Below are 16,851 nucleotides of genomic sequence, written 5' to 3' on the forward strand. Positions count from 1 at the left end.
ATACAGCCAGACAGGAGCTGTTACACTCAAATTTTTCTAGAAAATTCCAGTTTAAGACTAAAAAGAAATAAAAAAACATTTTTGTAAGTATGACATGTATGGAGGGTCTGGAAACCCAAAGGATTTTGCAAAATTTCAATACATCTCTCTGTAACCACATTCCATATATACAGAATGTGGACAGTAAAGCTCAACCAATTATATTTCAAAGAAAAGAATATTTTTTCTCCTTACAGAATGTGTACAACAGCTCTGGATGTTTAGATTTAAACACACAAAAAGTGGATCTTGATGAATTTCCTAAACAACATTTTTCTTATGCTTGGGTAACTCAGAAATGGCTGAACAGATAGGTTCCACATCCCAGAAAAGAATTTGCTTCTGAATTGATATGAAACATGTGAAATTTCAGCCTAAAGGGTTACAGGAGAGGGAGAAATTTGTAAGACATTGGAAATAGAGATGCCATATGAATATAAAGATGATAAATATAAAGAAGAAGTTATGAGTGAGAGCCACTCTCTCAAAGAGTGAGGGATGTATAACCACTGACATAAATCTAACAGTACTGGTCATAATTTCAAAGGTTTCATATATTTATCTGAGATAAGTACATAGCTCAACCTCTTGGTCCTTACTCAGCTTTTTTCTTCAATTTATGTGGTACATTTCAGAAAACACTGTACACATGACAAGATATCCTACCCCATATGTCTAAAATTACATGTTAAAATAAATAAAACAACTGTAGTGCTTTGAAAACTTGATAATCTGGTGCATGTCCTTCCAAATTTGATTTACCTAAACTAGACTACATGCAACCATCCTTTTCTTGGGGTTGCACTATGTCCAATGAGCGCATAGTGAAGGCAGTACTGCTAACGCCTACGCAACACACCCGCATCAACTAGAGGTTTGCTTTTACCTTGGTGCAATTTTTGGAAAAATGAAAATCCACTTTTCCATGTCAAAAAAAAAAGTTAAAAAAAAAAAAAAGGCAGCCGGACATGGTGGCTCATCCTGTAATCCCAGCACTTTGGGAGGCCGAGGCGGGCAAATCACTTGAGGTTAGGAGTTCAAGACCAGCCTGGCCAACTTGGCGAAACCGTGTCTCTACAAAAAATACAAAAATTAGCTGGGCATGGTGGCAAGCACCTGTAATCCCAGCTACTCGGGAGACTGAGGCAGGAGAATAGGAGAATCATTTGAACCGGGATAGCCGAGATCGCGCCACTGCACTCCAGCCTGAGAGACAGTGCAAGACTCTGTCTCAAACAAACAAACAAAAACACTATATGCAAGAGTTGGAGTGAGGACTCCATGGTGCCACTGGCTCACCATTTTCTCTAGGATGTTTTTACCATCCCTGCTAAATTCCAATATTCCTTAAGAAGCTTTTCTTCACCAATACAGGACACAGGTACCTTCCAGAGCTCTCTTAATTGAAGCATATATTGTGACAGAAGCAAACCATATAGTTTAACGGTGATTTGCCTCCCAACTCAATAGTATCAACTATTATAAAAAGAAGTTGCAAATTCCTGAGAGAAAATAGTGAGGTAGAGTTAAGAGAGCTTAACTAAGTTTTATTGGGTTCTTATCACACATCAGTCATAGGGTTTAAAATTACACGTTACTTAATGCTTTCTAGTGGGGGTAGGTATTTATTATCTCTATTTATGGGTGGATGTTGCTGAGTGAGAGTAACTAAATTCCAAAGTTAAGTAATGTCCCTGTTTTAGTCTATTTTGTGTTTCTGTAACAGAATACCACATATTGGGTAATTTGTAAAGAAAAGAAATTTGTTTTTCACCATTCTAGAGGCTGTGAAGTCAAATATCAAGGTGCCAGCATCTTTCAAGGCCTTTTTGCTGTGTCCTCCATGGTGCAGAAGGTGAGAGCAAGAGAGAGTAAGAAGGTCAAATTCATCCTTTTATCAGGAACCCATTGCAGCAATTATGGCATTAATCCATGCATAAGGGCTCTGCCCTCACGACCAAATCACCTCTTAAAAGTCCCCTCTCGACATTGTTGAATTGGGGATTAAGTTTCCAACACATGAACTTTGGGGGACACAAGTACAGAAGCTAGAATTGAACTTGTATCTACCAGTCAAAGCCATATTCTTAACATTTACTTCATATTGTCTTAATATCAGATCCAGTGCTATTCACATTCATAGTCATATAGGCATTACACTTTTTGATGAACAGTTTATAACTCCTTTTCATAAATATAAACTTTATATATTTCTTATATATTTATAGTTACAAGAGGGCTTCATGAGGTTTTATTATCTGTCACAAGTTGGGCTCTCTGGGAAGCACACTCCAGTATGGGGTTCACATACAGAATGCTTACTAAGGAGTGCCCCAAACTGGGGAGAAGGGAGGTGAAGGAAGAAAGATGGGATGGAGATGGAGGGAGAAGCCATTCTGTGATGCAGAGCTGAGAGCAGCCTTGTCTGACCTCTAAAGTGGCCTTTATTACTTCCTTATTGCTGCTGTAACAAATTAACACAACACAAATTTATTATCTTAACATGAAACAAATTTATTATTGTACAGTTCTGGAGGGCATAAATCAGAAATGAGTCTGAGTTAAACTGAAGGTGTTGGCAGGACCATGTTTTTTTCTGGAGATTGTGGCAGAGAATCACCCCCTTGCCTTTTCCAGCTGCTGGAGGCTGTTTGCCTTCCCTGACTCATGGTTCCTTCCTCCATCTTCAAAGCCAGCTGAATAGCATTTTTAAATTTCTCTCTGACTTGATTCCCTTTAAACATAACATTTTAAAATCTCTCTCTGATTTGATGCCCTTTTCTACCTCCCTCTTGATTATACTGGGCCCTCCTAGGTAATCCAGGATAACTTCTTTGTCTTAAATTCAGCTGATTAGCAACCATAATTCTATCAATAGCCTTAATTCTCCATTGCCACATAATATAATATATTCACAGGTTCCAGAGATCAGACTGTGGTTATATTTGGGAGAAGGTATTATTCTGCCTAACAATATCAGATTGTCCTTTACTGAAATGAAATGGCTCGGCTTATATACCTCTGCCTCAATCACCCATTGAATATAGGACCCCATCCTACTGGATCCACAGCCCAGGAAGGTTGTGACTGTGAGTAAGGTAACTGCAGCCGAGACAAAATCTGATAGACTGACAGCTGCAGGTTATCTTCTGACAGTACTCCTAGCAGCTGGGCAACAAGTCCCTTTTTTCTCTTAAATTAATTTGTTTATTTTACTTTTTTTATTTTTTATTTGTGGGTAGATAGTAGATATAGATAGATTTATTTACTTATTTGTGAAGTGCATGACATATTTTGATACAGGCATACAATATATAATAATCACATCAAGGTAAATGGGGTATCCATAACTTCAAGCATTTATCCTTTTTTTGTGCTATAAATGATCCAATTATGCTCTTTTAGTTACTTTTAAATACACAATAAATTATCACTGATTGTAGTCACCCTGTTATGCTATCACATACTAGATCATATTCATTTTATCTAACTATATTTTTGTACCCATTAATTATCCCCACTTACCCTACCCCCAACTATCCTTCCCAGCCTCTGGTAACCATCATTCTACTCTCTATCTCCATGAATTAAATTGTTTTGATATTTAGCTCTCAAAAATATGTGAGAACACATGAAGTTTGTCTTTCTGTGCCTGGCTTCTTTCACTTAACATAATGTTGTTAATTCATGTTCCGTACATATTATTGCATATGACAGGATCTCATTCTATTTTATGGCTAAATAGCACTCTACTGTGTACACGGACCACATTTTCTTTATCCATTTATCTGTTGATGGACACTTAGATTGCTTCCAAATCTTGCCTATTGTGACTAGTGCCATAGTAAGCATGGGAGTGCAGATATCTCTTTGATATACTGATTTCCTTTCTTTTGAGTACGTACCCAGCAGTGGGATTGCTGGAACATATGGTAGTTCTATTTTTATTGTTTTTAGGAACTTCCAAACTGTTCTCCATTGTAGTTTTATTAATTTACATTCCCACCAAAAGTGTATGACGGTTCCCTTTTCTCTATATTCTCACCAGCATTCATTATTGCCTGTCCTTTGAATAGAAGCCATTTAACTGTGGTGAGATGATATCTCATTGTAGTTTTCATTTGCATTTCTCTGATGATCAGTGATGTTAAGCACCTTTTAATATATCTGTTTGCCATTTGTATGTCTTCTTTTGCAAGATATCTATTCAGACCTTTTGCCTATTTTTAAATAGGATCATTAGTTTTTTTCCCTATAGAGTTGTTTGAGCTCCTTATATATTCTGGTTATTAACCTCTTGTCAGATGGCTAGTTTGCATATTTTCTCCCATTCTGTGGATTGTCTTTGCACTTTGTTGATTGTTTCCTTTGCCACGCAGAAGCCTTTTAATTTGATATGATCCCATTTGTCCATTTTTGCTTTGGTTGCCTGTACTTGTGGGTTATTACTCAATAAATCTTTGCCCATATCAATGTCTTAGAGAGTTTCCCAACATTTTCTTTTAGGAGTTTCATAGTTGGAGGTCTTAGATTTAAGTCTGTAAGCCACTTTGATTTGATTTTTGTATATGGTAAAAGATAAGGGTCTAGTTTTATTCTTCTGCATATGGATATCCAGTTTTCCCAGCACAATTTATTGAAGAGACTGTCTTTTCCCCAAAGTATATTCTTGGCATCTTTGTCGAAACTGAGTTCACTGTAGATGCATGGATTTATTTCTCACTTCTCGATTCTGTTCCACTAATCTACATGTCTCTTTTTATATCAGTACCATGCTATTTGGTTACTACAGCTCTGTAGTATACTTTGAAGTCAGGTAATGTAATTCATCCAGTTTTGTTCCTTTTGCCCAGGATAGCTTTGGCTATTCTGGATCTTTTATGGTTCCATATATATTTTAGGATTGTTTTTTCTATTTCTGTGAAGAATGTCACTGGTATTGTGATAGGGATTGCATTGAATCTATAGATTGTTTTGGGTAGTATGGACATTTTAACAATATTGATTATTCCAATCCATGAACATGGAATATCTTTCCATTTTTGGTGCCCTCTTTAATTTCTTTTTTCAATGTTTTATAGTTTTCATTGTAGAGATTCTTCACTTCTTTGGTTATGTTTATTCCTAGGTATTTTATTTGTAGTTATTGTATATAGGATTACTTTTAAAATTTATTTTTCAGATTGTTCATTGTTGGCATATAGAAATGCTATTGATTTTTGTATGTTGATTTTGTATCCTGCAACTTTACTGCATTTTTTTTTCATCAGTTCTAATAGGTTTTTGTGGAGCCTTTAGGCTCTTTCAAATACAAGGTCATATTATCTGCAAACAAGGATAATTTGACTTCTTCCTTTCCAATTTGGATGCCCTTTATTTCTTTCTCTTGTCTGATTTCTCTAGCTAGGACTTCTAGGACTGTGTTGAATAACAGTGGTGACAGTGGGCATACTTGTTTTGTTCCAGATCTTACAGGAAGGGCTTTCAGTATTCTCCATTCAGTGTGATATTAGCTGTGGGTCTGTTGTATATGGCTTTTCTTATGTTGAAGTATGTTCCTTCTATTCTGTTTTTCAAGGTATTTTTTTTATCATAAAAGGATGTTGAATTTTATCAAATGCTTTTTCATCATCAGTTGAAATGATCACATGGTTTTTGTCCTTCATTCTGTTGATATGATGTACTACATTGATTGACTTGCATATGTTTAACCATCCTTGCATCCTGGGATAAATCCTACTTGGTCATGATGAATGAACTTTTTGATGTGTTGCTGAATTTAATATGCTAGTATTTTGTTCAGGATTTTTGCATCAATGTTCATCAGGGATATTGGCCTGTAGTTTTCCTTTTTTGATGTCTTTGTCTGGCTTTGGTATCAGAGTAATACTGGCTTTGTAGAATGAGTTTGGAAGTATTCTCTCCTCTTTTTTTTTTCAGAATAGTTTGTGTAGGATTGGTATTAGTTCTTTAAATGTTTGGTAAAATGCTGCTCTGAACCCATTGGGTCCTGGGCTTTTCTTTAATGATAGACTTTTTATTATGGCTTAAATATTATTACCTATTGGTTATTGGTTTGCTTAGGTTCGCAGTTTCTTCATGGTTGAATCTTAGCAGGTTGCATGTGTCTAGGAATTTATCCATTGCTCCTACATTTTCCAATTTTTTGGCATATAGTTGTTCATGGTAGCCTCTAATGAGCCTTTGAATTTCTGCAGTGTTGGTAATAATCTCTCCTTTTTCATCTCTGATTTTATTTATTTGAGTCTTCTCTCTTTTTCTTAGTCTGGCTAAAGGTTTGTTGATGTTGTTTATCTTTTCAAAAAACCAACTTTTTGTTTGTTGATCTTTTGTATTTTTTTTGTTTCAGTTTCATGTATTTCTGCTCTGATCTTTATGATTTATTTTCTTCTACTAAGTTAGGGTTTTATTTACTCTTGCTTTTCTAGCTCTTTAAGATATATTGTTAGGTTGTTTATTTGAAGTTTTTCTAGTTTTTTTGATGTAGGTGCTCATTGCTATATACTTTCCTCTTAGTATCACTTTCCCTGTATCCCACAGGTTTTGGTGTGCTGTGTTTCCATTTACATTTGTTTCAAGAAATTTTAAAAATGTCCTTCTTAAATTATTCACTGACCCACTGATCATTCAAGAGCATATTGTTTGATTTCCAATCATTTGTATAGTTTCCAAAATTCCTCTTGTTATTGATTTCTGGTTTTATTCCGTTGGGGTCAGAGAAGATATTTGATATAATTTAATATCCGTGAATTTTTAAAGACTACTTTTGTGGCCTAACATATAGTCTGTCCATGAGAATGATTCCTGGGCTGAGGAGAGGGATGTGTATTCTGCAGCCATTAGATGAAATGTTCTCTAAATATGTATTAGGTCCATTTGGTCTATAGCACAGATTAAGTCCAATGCTTCTTTGTTGATTTTCTGTCTAGATGATCTGTCCAATCCTAAAAGTGGGGTGTTGAAGTCTCTAGCTATTATGGTATTTGGGTCTCTCTCAGTCTCTCTCTCTCTCTCTCTCTCTCTCTCTCACTCTCTCTCAAGCTCTAAAAGTATTTGCTTTATCTATCTGGGTGCTCCAGTATTGGGTGTACATATATTTACAATTGTTGTATCCTCTTGCTGAATTGACCCCTTTGTCATAATATAATGACCTTCTTTGTGTTCTTACAGTTTTTGTCTTGAAATCTATTTTGCCTGATATAAGTATAGCTACTTCTGCTTTTTTTGTTTGTTTGTTTCCATGGGCATGGAATATCTTTTCTATCCATTTATTCTCAGTCTATGTGTGTCTTTATAAGTGAAGTGTGTTTCCTGTAGGCAACAGATCACTGGATCTTCTTTTTTTTAACCATTTGGCCACTCTATGTCTTTTGAATGGAGGGTTTAGTCCACTTATATTCAATGTTATTATTGATATGTAAGGACTTACTCCTGCCATTTCATTATTTGTTTTCTGGTTGATTTTGGTCTTGTCTAGCTTCTTTCTTTCCTTTCCATCTTCCTTTCAGTGCAGGTGATTTTCTCTGGTGGCATATTTTAATTTCTTGCTTTTACTTTTTGTATAACTGTTGTATGTCTTTCAATTTAAGGTTACCATAAGCCTTGCAAATAATATCTTATAACCTATTATTTTAAACTGATGACAACTTAACACTGCATAAACAAACTTACAAATAAGCAAAGCAAAAACTAATAAAAACTCTATACTTTAATCCCCCACTTTTTAACTTTTTTGCTGTTTCTATTTATATCTTATTATATTGTCTATGCCTTAAAAAGTCATAGTTATTATTTCTGATAGGTTCATCTTTTAGTCTTTCTACTCAAAACATGAGTACTTTACACACTACAATTACAGTGTTTTAATATTCTGTTTTTCTGTGTACTTACTATTACCAGTGAGTTTTGTAATACTTCAGATGATTTCTCATTGTTTATTAATATCTTTTTCTTTCAGATTGAAGAACTCCCTTTACCATTTCTTCTAGGGCATGTTTTGTGTTTTAATGAAATCCCTCAGCTTCTGTTTGTCTCAGAAAGTCTTTATTTCTCCTTCATGTTTTACTGGATATACTATTGTAGGACAACAATTTTTGTCCTTCAGCAGTCATGTCACTCTCTCCTGGCCTATAAGGTGTCCACTGAGAAGTCTGTTGCCAGACATATTGGACTCCATTGTATGTTATTTGTTTCTTTTCTCTTGCTGCTTTTAGGATCCTTTCTTTATCCTTAACCTTTGGGAGTTTAATTATTAAACGCCTTCAGGTAGTCTTCTTTGGGTTAAATCGGCTAGATGTTCTATAACATTCTTGTACTTGAATGTTAATATCTTTCTCTAGGTTTGGGAAATTCTCTGTTATCATCCCTGTGAATAAACTCGTTGTCCCAATATCACTCTCTCTCTTTCTATACCTTCTCTTTAAGGCCAATAACTTTTAGATTTTCCCTTTTGAGGCTATTTTCTATATCCTGTACATGTTCTCCATCGTTTCTTATTCTTTTTTATTTTGTCTCCTTGGACTGTGTATTTTCAAATAGTTCTATCTTCAAGCTCACTAATTTTTTCTTCTACTTGATCAATTTTGCTAGTAAGAGACTCTGATATAGTCTTCAGTATGTCAGCTGCTTTTTTGGACTCTAGAATGTCTGCTTGATTTTAATTATTTAATCTCCTTGTTAACTTATCTGATAGGATTCTGAATTCCTTCTCTGTGTTACCTTGTATTTTGCTGAGCTTCCTCAAAACAGCTATTTTGAATTATCTTTTTGAAAGGTCACATATCCCTGTCTCTCTGGGACTGGTCCTTGGTGCCTTATTTAGTTAATTTTGTGAGGTTATGTTTTCCTGCATGATGCTTGTGGATGTTCATCAGTTTCTGAGAATGAAGAGTTAGGTATTTATTGTAGTCTTCAGAGTCTGGGCTGGTTTATACCTGTTCTTGGGAAGGCTTTCCAAGTATTCAAAGGGATTTTGGTGTTGTTATCTAAGTCTTTCGTCACTGCAGCCATATTTGCATTAGGATGCACCCCCATGCTCAGTAGCACCGTAACTCTTGCAGACTCATAGCAGACTCACAGAGGTACTGCCTTGGTGGTCTTGGGTAAGATCCAGGAGAATTATTGGATTACCAGGCAGAGATTCTTGTTTTCTTCCTTTAATTTCCCCCAAACAAATAGAGTCTGTCTCTGTGCTGAGCTGTCTGGAGCTGAGGGAGAGGTGACACAAGCACCACTGCGGCCACAACCAATGGGACTTCACTGGGTCAGACCCACAGCACAGGGTCTCACCCAAGGCCCGCAGGGACCATTGCCTGGCTACCACACATGTTCACTCAAGGCCCAAGGGCTCTACAGTCAGTAGGCAGCAAATACAGCCAGGCTTGTGTCTTTCAGTGCAGCAAGTTCCACTCAGCCCCAGGTGGGTCCAGAGATGCCATCTGTGAACCAGGGCCTGGAACCAGGAACCTTAGGAATCTACCCGGTGCTCTATTCTACTGTAGCTGAGCTGGCACCCAGGTCATAAGACAAAGTCCTTCCTACTCTTCCCTCCCCTTTCCTCAAGCAGAGGAGTCTCTCCCCATGGCCACCAACACCCAGGCCCATAAGGAGTACTGCTTGGCTATCACAAGTTTTCATTCATGGCCCAAGGGCTCTTGAGTTAGCTTGTGATAAATGCTGCCAGGCCTAGGTTTCTTCCTTCAGGGAAGTGGCTTCCCTCTGGCCCAGGGCACATCCAAAAAATCCTGTCCAAGAGTCAAGACTTGGAATCAGGGACCCTGGGTATCTGCTTGCTGTATGCCACTATGGCTGAGCTGGTACCCAAGCTATATGACAAGGTCCTCTTATTATTCCCATTCCTTTCCTCAGACAAAAGGAGTCTCTCCTTTAGCTACCACAGCTGGGAAGGTGCTGGGTCACACCTGAAGCCAGCATGGTTCTGAGTCTCACCTAAGGCCCATGACAAGTACAACCTGGCTACTACTGCTGATTTAGTCAGCTGGTGTTGAATCCTGCCAGGACTGGTATCTTCCCTTCAAGGCAGCAGGTCCCTTCTGGCCCAGGGTATATCTGGAAATGTCATCCAGGAGCTAGGGGGCCTCACAACTCTGCCTGGTGCTCTACCCTACTGTGGCTGAGCTAGTGTTGAGGTTGCAAGACAAGGTCTTCTTTACCGTTCCCTCTCCTCTCCCCAAGAAGGAGTCTCTCTTGAAGCTGTGAGCTGTGCCTCCTAGGGTTGGGGAGGGGTGATGCAAGCACTCCCTTGGTCATCCCAACTGTCTCACTAGGTCATGTATAACCCAAGTCCACTGGTTCTGAGCCCAGGTCAGCACCAAGATCTGCCCAGGAATTGCTATCCTTGTGGCTTACATTGCCTTTCAAATTTATTTAGGGCCCCAGAGCTTTAGCTTGCAGTGATGGGGCTAGCTGGAACTCAGGTTCCAACTGCTGGAAGGGGTGATTCCCCCTGGCTAGGGCTGATCTAAATGCTCCCTCCAAGTGTGTCAGCTGAGTTCTGCCCCATGTTTCCACAAAAAAATAGATGTTCCCATGACAAGGAAGCACTGAGTTCCGAAAGAAAGTCCCACTATCACTGCACTCTCCCTTCTCCAAATACACAGATTCTCTCTCCACACCAAATAGCTGCTGCCATGGGATGAGGGAGGGGTGGTGTAGGGGATTCAAAACTGTCTTTCTTTTCCTCTTAACAGTGCATGTTTCCTTAATATGATGTCAAAATCAGTTACTGCGATTACTCATCTGATTTTTGGTTCTTATGAAGTTACTTTTTTTGTGTAGGTAGTTGTTCAATTTGATGTTTCTGTGGAGGTGACAATTGCTAAAGGCTTCTAATCAGCTATCATGCTCTACCTACCCCAAAAAGTCCATTCTTGAAGGGAGAACTTGGTGGTGCACCTTAATGTTCATCACAGTTCATCTTGAGCTATTTGAATCCACTTCTTTGTGTATGTCTGGGAAGCAGCTCCTCTGCGATTCCAGTGGGCCTCTCTTTCTGGGGCACTCCTTTATTTTCATTTTTTTCTTTTCTTTTTAAATAGAGACAGGGTCTTGCTATATTGCCCAGGTTGGTCTCGAACTCCTGAGTTCAAATGATCCTTCCACCTCAGTCTCTCAAAGTGCTGAGATTACAGGTGTGAGCCACTGCTCCTGGCCTCAGGGGCACTCTTAGAAGAGGAAGTTTATTGGGAAAAATAACAATCCCATCACTGCTGTAGGTCTTAGGGCCCCAACTGATACTCATTGTATCCCTCTTCCACTTGTAAAATGGGGGTAATAGTATCACTTATTTCATAGAGGTATTACTAAATTCCAGGAAATAATGCAAAGCACACTGGACCACTGGGAAGAGCCCAATGAAACACAGCCATTATAATTTTTAGTATTATAAAACTGGATCAGGCTGTACATCATGATATTTTTAAGACATTTATTGCTGGATATCAGATAACATCATATCCTCCTTTTAAAATGTTTTCTATTTCTCTTTCTGGGTTCAGATATAGGAAGTTAGCCATACAGGGTTTAGATTCAAATCTCTGGAGAGGGGGGCCTGGTATTTTCTTTGCATACACAGCACCTCTTATTTTTAATGTGCTTGCATTTCTTCTTAGAACTAAAGGATGTGGCAAACACAATAGGGACTATGTGAGGCAGGCTGAGTGTGTGCAGGGATATGCATCGTCATCAGTCTCTCAGTACCTCACATGATGACAGGCTTTCCAGCCACCTCTACCCTAGCTCTAGTAGGTGGGGCTGGCTATAAAGAGGAGCCTTATGCCTGTCAGGTGTTATATGTTGGTTGACTTTACATAATCCCTAGCTAAATATCATCTCCTGTAATGAACATAGGTATCTTGGATTTAAACTGAGCAACCATACTTTATGAAGGATCAAACAGGTTTCTAATGAAGGAAACAGTCAGGCCAAGAACTCCAGAGAAAAGAGCTCCTTTCCAACATCTTATACCAAATCTTTAGGGCAGCGGTTTTCAGACTGCAGTTTGCAGCCCATCAGTGGGTTGCAAAATTATTTTAGTAAGTGGTGGCCAGGCTTTTAAAAACATGAACTAGAGAAAAAAAATAAAACATGAACTAGAGAAATAGAAAATATCTGCATATATTCAACTTAGTACAATAGTCCTTCCTTATCTGCAGTTTTGCTTTCCATGGTCAACCATGGTCCAGAAGTCTTAAATGGAAAATTACAGAAATAAACAATTCATAAGTTTTAAATTGTGCACAGTTCTGATGACGAAATCTTGCACTGCCCTGCTGTCCTGCCTGAGAAGTGAATCCTTCCTTTGTCAGTGTATCCACATTGTATACACTACTCACCCATTAGTCACTTAGCCGTCTAGGTTATCAGATCGACTGTCCTGGTATCACAGTGCTTGTGTTCAAGTAATCCTTATTCTATTTAATAATGGCCCCAAAGTGCAAGAAAAGGGATGCTGAAAATTTGGATATGCCAAAGTGAAGCGGTAAAGGGCTTCGTTTAAGTGAAAAGGTAAAAGTTCTCAATTTAGGGAATGAAAACAAAAATCATGTGCTGAGGTTGCAAAGATCTACAGTAAAAATGAATCTTCTATTCATGAAATTGTGAATAGTATATTGTTATCGTTGTTTTATTTTATTACTAGCTATTGTTGTTAATCTTTTACTGTGTCTGATTTATAAATTAAACTTTATCATAGGTATGTATGTATAGAAAAAGCAAAATGTATATGGGTTTGATACTATCCTCAGTCTTAGGCATCCACTGGGGCTCTTGAAATGTATTCCTCACAGGACTTGCAGTGTCACATATTGTTTCATAAAACCTTTTCATTTATGCATGTATTTTTTCTGGACACAATAAAAACAGTGTATATCTGGTTGTGTACCTGTCTAACACACATTGCTCTAGGGGAAAGATACTTATAGCAAGAACAATCACCTTGACACTCTTAGCTCAGAAGCTTTATTTTTCTTTCCTTACTTTTGATCAGGAATGACTTGAGGCATTGCCCTTATTTCTCTCTACTTCATTCACCTTCTATTCAGTATACTTGGGGTGATTAGGAAGAAATGCATTTTATTTCTGTACCTCCCATTCTCTTTCTTATTTCCAGGGTGTTCCCCCGGTGGACCAAGAAGGCTAACCTACTTCATTTATCTCCTCTACCAGGCAAAGCAGTCAAGAGTGAGTTAGGCTGCTGAGTTCTGGGAGGGGATTGGAGCAGGGTGTTTATCTTAGATGGATGGAGCCAGTGAATAAATTATTGGAAATCTCATTTGGATTCTCAAATCTAAGAAGTCAGGTAGACATCTGGAGCCAATGTGCAGAGGCAAACAGTGTCAAAAACAAATGTCAGAGACAAATGTGGCTTGATCTTCCAGTGTTGAGATGGGATGAGGGGAGGCACAAGGGAAGAATTTCTCAAGTGAGGAACACCCCCAAGAATGCCTCGTGACTTGAAAATGAGAACAGCTGAAAAGTTGTTCCTTATCTACTGACTTATATATACTTTAAGTATACCCAAAAGGAGACAATAGGAGTGTGGGCTACACAGGGTGTCCAGTTCTGAATTGTATAGCTAACAATTGTGCATTTCAATGTATATACATTTTACTTTAAAATGATAATAATTGAGTAAGGGTGGGAAGCATGTGGAGGTACACCTGGGTCAAGGATGGCAGACTGTTGAGACTAGATGATGGGTACATGGAGATTCATTATCCTCTTTTTTTTTTTTTTTTTTTTTTTTTTTTGAGATGGAGTCTTGCTTTGCTACCCAGGCTGGAATGTAGTGGCACAATCTCGGCTCACTGCAACCTCCGCCTCCCGAGTTCAAGTGATTCTCCTGCCTCAGCCTCGCGAGCAGCTGGGATTTCAGGCATGAGCCACCATGGCCGACAAATTTTTGTATTTTTAGTAGAGACAGGGTTTCACCATGTTGGCCAGGCGGTCTTGAACTCCTGACCTCAGATGATCCACCCACCTCAGCGTCCCAAAGTGCTGGGATTACAGGCGTGAGCCACCGCACCCGGCCATTATTCTCTTTACTTGAGGTTTGAAATTTTCCAAAGTGCAAACTTGAAAAAAGTCTCAAAGTAGCTTTAATGCTCTTCCTTGTTATTAATCCAACCACGGGCTGATAGTACCTTTTTTTCGCATAACCTCAGACCAACATGGAAGCAATAAATGGGCTACACTGTTTCCACATTCTTGGCTCCTCTCAGCAGTCAAGTCCTGAAGTTGCAAGAACCATGATCTCCACACTGGGCAATCAGAAGGGATCCAAGAGATAGATACAGCGGCTTTGTATCTTAAGTATTTATTAAATCTAGCATTTGTCCATTGATCCCATAAATCTCTCTAATGTCAGGGACCTTCTCAAGAGTCTGCGAAAGTAAGAGACTGGTGCTTGTTTTATCAGTTGTGTGTTGATCGTTATGGAGACAATAAGATTGAAAACCTACCTAGAGGTTGCCTACATTTGTGAATTATGAATACAAAAGGTAGGGTGGTAACAGTTGGCAATTCAATATGCGTGACTTATTTGAAAAGGAAGCCACAAACCAATTTTTGAGACCCAACACAGCATGAAAAGTGCAAAAGTGGTTGCCTAAGGCTCATAAAGCGTTGCTGGTGAGGAAGTGGCTTGTTTGACCACCTCTTTGCTAACTGGTCTAGACTGAGGGTGTGCTGCCAGAAGCTGATCTTGATATCTAATGATATGGGGCAGAACTGGAGCAATGATGTGAAATGGTGTCATAAAAAGTATTCTAGTCTTTGATCTTCATGTAACTACACAGTATTGGGCAATACACCCAGCCAAGCTATACTTTCACTTCCTCATTTGTAAAATGATCCAGTTGAATTCCAAAGGTTCCTTCTATTTCTAAAATTCTATGATTTATTTGCCATAGTTAAAATTTCACTTGCTCATTACTTTGGAGAATAACCAATAAGTCAAAACTATCCTCTGCTCATGTGCTACCTAATTCTTGACAAGGATTAGTCTCACAAACAGAGAGTAGTGGCCACTTCCATGCAGTGATTCAGGGCATAATGAGATGGAATCCCATTTGCAAACTCCTCACTAGCTATAGCATTTCCAGAAATTACATTACAAGAGCTTTATTTCTTTGCATTTTGGAGGTTCCTCTTTAAGACTCCTGTGTTAAAGTGGAAATGTCCTTGGAAGACTACTCAGTCCTTAGTATTGACTGAAAACTTTGTGGGAACAGTCTATTAAATAGGTGTTATGGGCCAGAGGAGAGGAAGGGGCTGAAGAAGAGTGTGGAGGCATCAGTGTGACTCCAGTGCACCTCTTGGGGCCCCATTACCCTGTGTGATGGACCAGTCATTACAGGAAAGGGAAGATGATGGGATTAAGTTTGGGGAACAGATTGGGGAGTTTGTGTCCCCACCCCTCTAACTCATATATTAAAGACCTAACCTCCAATGTGAAGGTACTTGAGGATGGGAAGGTAATTAGTGTTAGTTGAGAGACTCAAGCTGAGACACTTGAGTGTGCAGGACACTCAAGACAGGATTGGTGCTCCTTTAAGAGGAGACATGAGACAGCAAGCTGCCGGAGCGCAAGCACTAAGAAAAGGCCATGTAAGCACACAGCAAGTGGGCAGCCATCTGCAAGCCAGGAAAAGGGCTCTCTATAGAAATTGAACTTTCCCAGACCTTGATCTTGGACTTTTCAGCCCTCAGAACTGCTGAAAATAAATTTCTGTTGTTTAAGCCACGCAGTCTATGGTATTTTGTCATGGCAGCCTGAGGTGACTAATATAATCTTCTTTCAATCATGTGGTCTCTTTCCTTTTCAGTGTTAGTTGTGAGTCAATTTGCCAAATTAAACATGAAAGAAATGTCCCCAAAACATCTGCCAAGGGAGTATTCCTGAACAGTATTCCTCCCTGACCAAATGCCAGGCTGTTTTTTCTTTGTTGCTGTTGCTGGAGTTGACTACTTGTGGATGATCCAATCAAACCAGGTAGTTGCATGTCCTGAAAGAACACTTCTGTCTTAACCTATCCCAAATGCATAAGTACGTTTACTAAGTTGATACATTTTGGGGCTAGAAAGACTCTTAACGATTTTTGAAAACATTGTCAACATTTTCAAACATACCCCAAAGTAAAAAGAATAGTATAAAGAAGGCCAGTATAACCATCACCCCAATTCAGTGATTACCAGAATTTTGCTTGTGAATATTTTGAAGAAAAATATCAGTAAGAAATAAAGTACTACATTTACAAAATACTAAGTGTGCCCTGGGGAAAATAAAATCCTTATTTTGTGGGATATGAATACACTGTCAAGCGACGGAAAAATGTATTCAATTCCTCTTTAGCTATCTGCATGGGTAAATTTTGCCTATGCTTTAAAAACTGAATCCTTTCATAAAACAGAAACATTAAATATTTAGCAATAACCTTTTTGTTTTCAGTGGGTTTTTGATGTTCTCTTCAGAGGGTCCCAGGAGACAGCTCCATGAATAGACTCCCCCTCTTCATCTCTGAGTTCTTCTTAAGTCTCCTGAAGGAGAAGCTTAGGGGTCTTCATTCTCCCAGCTCTGCAGCGTCCTCTCATAAGTTCTCACCTGATTCTTTTTACTACCACAGTTAAATTCTTTAAAGTGTCATCATTTCTACACTTGATTTTTAACATCCTACTCTTGATGCATCCCAAGAGCATGGTTTCCTTGAAATTCCATAAGGACATATGCCAACGGACAAATTTATATCCCTCCTGTCTTCAAAACCATGCAAT

At 38.6% G+C, this 16,851-nt stretch overlaps 1 protein-coding gene, 1 long non-coding RNA gene and 1 other non-coding gene across 5 annotated transcripts in view; 2 read left to right on the forward strand and 1 right to left on the reverse strand.

Moving 5' to 3' along the window:
- The window catches only part of LOC134761417 (uncharacterized), a 65,368-nt gene extending 51,900 nt beyond the window's left edge, over nt 1-13,468 (forward strand). The window contains exons 5-6 of the long non-coding RNA XR_010140009.1: nt 1,822-1,894; nt 13,190-13,468. This is a non-coding gene — a long non-coding RNA (uncharacterized LOC134761417). The remainder of the gene's footprint in view (nt 1-1,821; nt 1,895-13,189) is intronic.
- MCC (MCC regulator of WNT signaling pathway) overlaps nt 1-16,851 on the reverse strand; it is a 498,353-nt gene that overhangs the window by 477,664 nt on the left and 3,838 nt on the right. The gene's annotated exons all lie outside the window — the stretch shown is intronic.
- On the forward strand, nt 821-946 carry LOC112133634 (U4atac minor spliceosomal RNA). The gene has a single exon (XR_002915263.1). It is a non-coding gene; the product is annotated as a U4atac minor spliceosomal RNA (small nuclear RNA).

This window comes from Pongo abelii, chromosome 4 (genome assembly GCF_028885655.2).
Source record: "Pongo abelii isolate AG06213 chromosome 4, NHGRI_mPonAbe1-v2.0_pri, whole genome shotgun sequence".
Lineage (NCBI taxonomy): Eukaryota > Metazoa > Chordata > Mammalia > Primates > Hominidae > Pongo > Pongo abelii.